The sequence below is a fragment of the Bubalus kerabau genome, chromosome 14, assembly GCF_029407905.1.
Source record: "Bubalus kerabau isolate K-KA32 ecotype Philippines breed swamp buffalo chromosome 14, PCC_UOA_SB_1v2, whole genome shotgun sequence".
In the NCBI taxonomy this organism is placed as follows: domain Eukaryota; kingdom Metazoa; phylum Chordata; class Mammalia; order Artiodactyla; family Bovidae; genus Bubalus; species Bubalus kerabau.
In genome coordinates this window covers 82,909,054-82,915,053 of record NC_073637.1, presented here as the reverse complement: position 1 = coordinate 82,915,053, position 6,000 = coordinate 82,909,054, and the positions used below count along the sequence as shown (strand labels likewise).

Sequence of the window (6,000 nt, the reverse complement as noted above, 5' to 3'; positions counted from 1 at the left end):
AGATAAAAAGGCAGCAGAAGATATTCTTATGGTAAGTATTTAAAAATTTTAAAAGTTGGTAGGAATAGAAATTCCAAAAGCTTCCTTATAATTTTATTTACTTTTGCCACCAGATTTGAAAAGAAAATGAGAAAGCAAAGTCACTTTACTGTTGATATAAATCAGGCTCATCTTTGCCCTTGTGGGTGACAGCAGACAGCAGGCTTCTGTGCGGTGCTTGCTGCCCTTTCGGTGAACGGAACGGTTGTAGTGAGTGCAGCTCCCTGCATCTCCTCAGCTCCCTGCATCTCCTCTGTCTTATTGTCTCGTCTGCTCTTTGAAGGGAGAGATGAGTTGATATAAGGTAGCTTGCTGCAATATTTGATATTTCTATGAATATAAATGATCAGAAGGGCTTCTTGCAGCTACAAAACCAAACCATCTAATCATAAATGGGAATCCACAGTTCCTACAAAGATGCAGAGAGTCAGTGTGGTTGGAAGAAGGAGCAGTGAACTGGCTCTGTCGGCAGCAACGCAATTGGGGCGAGTCGCTTCGACTCAAGAGCTCGGCACTGCCTGTCCAGAGAACAGGGTGTTCACGAAGCTGAAAGAGGTGAAGCGAAAACACTTTTCAAATCAGAAGACTGTTAGCTGTCATCCGATTAGGTGAAATAGAGCAGTGCAGTAATGACCAATCCCCAAAATTAAATAAACAAGGAGAGCAACAACATCATTTTTACCTGTCATCCAATTTTAACTTGAAATGAGAAATAGATGCTTCTTCCTTAATAAGCAGTGTATCATATCCGCCAGGCTTATTATTCCCTTATGTAACTAGGAGATTACTGCAAGCATTTAATATGAAAAATTGAAAACAATTCTTCCAGTGAGAAATTTTTTCCATTTGGGTATTCACTTATGATGCAAATAAAGTTTTAAAAGTTATTTGTTACTTACAATAGAAATATTATATTTTCATATGAAACATTACTGACTCCTTATCTATAAAGGTGGGCTTCCCTAGTGGCTGAGTGGTAAAGAATCCACTTGCAATGCAGGAGATGCAGGAGACATGGGTTCCATCCCCGGGTTGAAGATTCCCTGGAGGAGGGAATGGCAACCTGCTCCAGTGTTCTTCCCTGGACAGTGCCATGGACAGAGGAGCCTGGAGGGCTATAGTCCACACCATTGCAGAGTCAGACACCACTGAAGGGACTGAGCACATGCGTCTGTAAAGGTTGATACTGAGGTAGCCTTCCCCACTTCTTCCTCCCTCCCCCCAGCCTCCCTTCCCCCTCCATTTCTTCCTTTCTTCCCTGCTCCCCACCTCCTCCTCTCTCCTTGCCTTATCTTCCTCTTTTCTCATTGTTATTGCTGTTCAGTTGCTAAGTCACATCCAGCTCTTTGCAACCCCGTGGACTGCAGCACACCAGGCTCCTCTGTCCTCCACTGTCTCCTGGAGCTTGCTCAAACCCATGTCCATTGACGCCATCCAACCATCTCACCATCTGCGCCTCCTTCTCCCTTGTCTTCAGTCTTTCCCGCAGGGTCTTTTCTAGTGAGTCCTCTCCCGTCAGGTGGCCAAGGTACGGGAGCTTCTGTTTATCTCAGATCATCTCAAATTTTCTTATGGTTTGCTGCTGAGGAGACATAACCCAAATCATCCCTCTTAAATAGTCTGCTGTATACTTTGCACTCAGGCATAGAATGTTTTCTTTAATTGACTCTCAAGAGGAAGGCAATATTAAGATACCACAGAGTTTTGGGTCAGACACATTAAGATTTTTAAAACTTGACTGTAAAGGCAAGGGGGACCAGAATGTTCCCAGCAATGAAATGGTAAGATCAGATGTTCTTTGGAGGCTAGATTTGAGAGAGGCAAGCCGTGGGGTGGATATCGACTTAGGAGTATGCTCCTGTGGTATAGGCGAGAAATGGAATGGTGATTTTGAGAAACATTATGTAATAGAATTGACAGAGCTTGGTTATTGGCATTAAGTAGGTGTTGAAAGTGAGGGAATAACAGGGTGAATGTTGGTGCTATTTTTCTTCTTAAGGAAAGAGAAAGTTTGGGGAATGGGAGGAGAAGCTTTTGTTTTTAACTTGTTATACTTGAGGTCTGTGTGTGAGCCTGAAGAAGCAGATGCTGTTTTAGAGTGAATGTAAGTAAAGCATGTTTATGAAGCTGATACATAACTTTCATCTTACTTGTTCCGAAGCGCCTTCCACTTTCTCTCTATAGCGTTTGTTATCTGTATAATTTTTAAATCAGCAGTGTTTGATATTGTCCCATTACTAAAAATTATATCATGATGTAGCTATTCAGACTAATTTACATTTGCATATCAGTTTACACCTCTTGGGTCCCAGGAGATTAGATAGAGCATCAAAGACATTTAAATAGATGAAATAATTATGATGTGTTTTTGTGCAAGATAATGGTATGTATATAGACAACTTGTAAAAATAACTAGAATTGAAGAAGAAAACATGTTTCATAAAATTTGACAACTCTCTTTGGTCCTCTGCTAAGATGAGACAAGTACTATTTTTTAAAATGTATTTTATTGAATATAGTAGATTTTCAATGCTGTGTTAATTTCTACTGTACAGAAAAGTGATTCTGTTATATATATATATATATATATATATATATATATATATATATATATATATACACATACACTTTTTCAAATTCTTTTCCATATGGTTCATCACAAGATAACTGAATATAGTTCCCTGGGCTATACCATAGGATGGGCAAGTACTATTTGATATAAATAAACATTATGTTATGAAATAATTTTCTTTTTCTTCCTTTTAACATGTGTTCCTTTATAGATCTAGCACTGTTTGATGAACAAAACAGAGAAAAGCACCCATCCTCATGCAGCTTACACGAGGGAGGGGGAATAGACACAAGACAACTGAACAACGAGTGGATAAATATTACTATGATTGGTGCTGGTGTGCTTGGGAAAAGGGAAGGAACACACGAGGGTAGAGGGAGTTGGAGAAGCGGTCAAGGTGGAGGGAGGAGTCAGTAGCACTAGGATGGGTCTGCTGAGAAAACGCGATCTGAGGGAAGTGGCGGGAATTAGTCACCGAAGAGTCCTCTTGGAGGAAGAGCATTCCAGGTGGGGGGATCAGCAGAGCCAGGGCCCTAAGATGGAAACCGATCTGGGATAGCGGAGAAACAGCAAGGAGGTCGGTGAGCTGGAACAGGGTGAGTGAGGGTAGAACCAGGGTGTCAGGTGATGTAGGGTCTTACAGGTATTGTAAGAACTCTTGTTGTTGTTGCTCACCTGCTCAGTCATGTCTTACTCTTTGTGACCCCATGGACTGCAGCTTGTTAGGCTTCCCCATCTTTCAATACCTCCTGGAGCTTGCTCAGACTCAAGTCTGTTGAGTAGGTGATGCCATGTAACCATCTCATCCTCTCCCACCCCCTTCTCCTCCTGCCTTCAATCTTTCCCAGCATCATGGTCTTTCAAATGAGTCAGCTCTTCACATCAGGTGGCCAAAGTATTGGAGTTTCAGCTTCAGCATCAGCCCTTCCAGTGAATATTCAGGACTGATTTCCTTTAGGATGGACTGGTTGGATCTGCTTGTTGTAAAAGGGACTCTCAAGAGTCTTCTCCAACACCACAGTTCAAAAGCATCAATTCTTTGGCACTCAGCCTTCTTTATGGTCTAAATCTCACATCCATACACGACTACTGGAAAAATCGTAACTTTGACTAGATGGACCTTTGTCGACAGGGAAGGTACAGGACTTCCCTGTAGCTCAGTTGGTAAAGAATATGTCTGCAACACAGGAGACCCGGGTTCAATCCCTGGGTCAGGAAGATCCCCTGGAGAAGGAAATGGCAACCCACTCCAGTATTCTTGCCCAGAGAATCCCATGGACAGAGGAGCCTGGCAGGTTGCAGTCCATGGGGTCAAAAGAGTTGGACACGACTTAGTGACTAAAACCACCAAACCACCACCTTTGTCGACAAAGTAATGTCTCTGCTTTCTAATATACTGTCTAGGTTGGCCATAGTTTTTCTTCCAAGGAGCAAGTGTCTTTTAATTTCACGGCTGCAGTCACCATCTGCAGGGATTTTGGAGCCCGAGAAAGTAAAATGTGTCACTGCTTCCACTTTTCCCCTTCTATTTGCCATGAAGTGAAGGGAGCAGATCCTAGCTTTTATTGTGAGTGAGATGGGAAGCAGTACATGGCTAAGACCAGAGCAAAGATATTTTCTGATTTATATTTTTAGAGGATCACACAGGCTTCTTTACTAAGAATAGACAATGAATGGTCTGTTGTGGAAGCAGTGAGCACTTGAGGGTTTTTTATAATTGCCCAGGTGAGAGGTGATGAGAGACCTGAGTCAGCATCGCTGTGATGGAAACGATGAATTGTCACTGGATTCTAAATTTATTTTGTATGTAGAGTCAAAGGGATTTGCTCTTGGATTGCGTGTGAAATGTGAGAAGCAGCAGAGCCAAAGGTGGCGTTTAGGTTCTTGGGTTGGGCGTGGGCTGAAGAATCAAGAGTTCATTTTTCAATGTGCTGTGTTTGAGCTGCTTATTAGATAACCAAGAGGTTAAAAATAGAATAATGCTGAATATCTGAGTATGATAACTTACCTACATTCAAGCTTTTTCCTCATCATTTATTCATTTTGTTTTGTACCAAATAAATGGCAGTTTATTTATAGCAGGAGGCTCAAGGCAATATCATTATAAGCCTGAATTTGTGTGAGTAGATCAGACTAGGTGTGTGGAAAGATACATTTTGAAAGACAGACTGAAGGACCTCCTAGAGAATAATCCACATTAATAGGAAAGGCAAAGAAAACAAACCTGACCCAATAGCAAAGTACAGAATTGACCCAGTAGCAGGACTGGGTCAGTTGCCCCAGAGTGGCGATTCTGCCACAGAATGGTGCCCATCTCTCAGATTTGTTTCAAGCCCAGCTTCCTTCCTTCCTTCCTTCCGGGGCAGGCTCATTTTTGGATATTATGAGCATGAGGGCTGTGCATAAAAAGTGAAAGGATTATTTCCTCTAAAATCTCTGTAAGTTATTAGGACAGAAGAGCTGATTGCATTGGTTCACTTCTGGCAGATTGTTGTGGGCGAGAAAAGGGATCCATTTGTCCCCGTGTCGGCCTAGAACACTGAGCGGCTTTGGCCATCAGCTGGCAAAGGCCGTGCGGGAAGGGCCAGCCGTGTCAAGCGCAGGGGCCTCGAGGAGGTGGTGCCCGCGGGAGCGGCAGCCGAGTGTGGGCAAGACGGCGGCGCCCAGTCACAGGGCGGACGCTGCGGACGCAACGTCTGTGGCTGCCGCAGGTTCCTGTATGCTGTCCTAACCCCGCAGGTGCGCTCTTTGGGAGATACTTAGGTTTTGGAGGGTGGGGCCCTCGTGAGTAGGATTAGTGTTCTTTGAGACACAGTAATTCCCTCTCTCTCTCTCCACCATGAGAGGAGCAATTAGACAATGGCCGTCTACAAAACCGGAAGAGTGCCTTCAACAAGAACTCAAGCATGAGAGCACCTGATCTCAGACGTCCAGCCTCCAGAACTGTGAGGAACAATCGTTTATTATTTAAGTCTCTCATTTTCTGGCACTTTGTTTTAGTAGTCAGTCCTAACGGACTATAGCCGTAGATCCTCAGGCTTGAGTGAGATTCCCACTGCAGACTCATAGCCGTACTTATGGGTGTGTGTGTGTGTGTGTTTGTGTGTGTGTGTGTGTGTGTGTGACTGTGCAGACTACTGGCTGAAAAATAGCAGATGGGTTTGAAAACCAGAGAAATATTAGTTGTTACTCTCAAAGTGATTTGATTATGGCCTCAGTCTGGGATGGACTAGCGAGTTTACATCTCATTGTGCAAAAAGATGCTTTATTTTTGGTCACCTTGGTTATTTAGCAAATGGAGCTACTGAAATAAAAATCACGAGTCCCATTTCTGTATGTGCTGGTTGGGAAAGAGTTATTAGAAAAGAGATGTTGATGAGATTCTACTT

At 43.1% G+C, this 6,000-nt stretch overlaps 1 long non-coding RNA gene across 1 annotated transcript in view; it reads left to right on the top strand.

The window, feature by feature from the left end:
* Positions 1 to 3,111: 3,111 nt before the first annotated feature.
* The window catches only part of LOC129627366 (uncharacterized), a 66,964-nt gene continuing 64,075 nt past the window's right edge, over positions 3,112 to 6,000 (top strand). The window contains exon 1 of the long non-coding RNA XR_008702587.1: positions 3,112 to 3,188. This is a non-coding gene — a long non-coding RNA (uncharacterized LOC129627366). The remainder of the gene's footprint in view (positions 3,189 to 6,000) is intronic.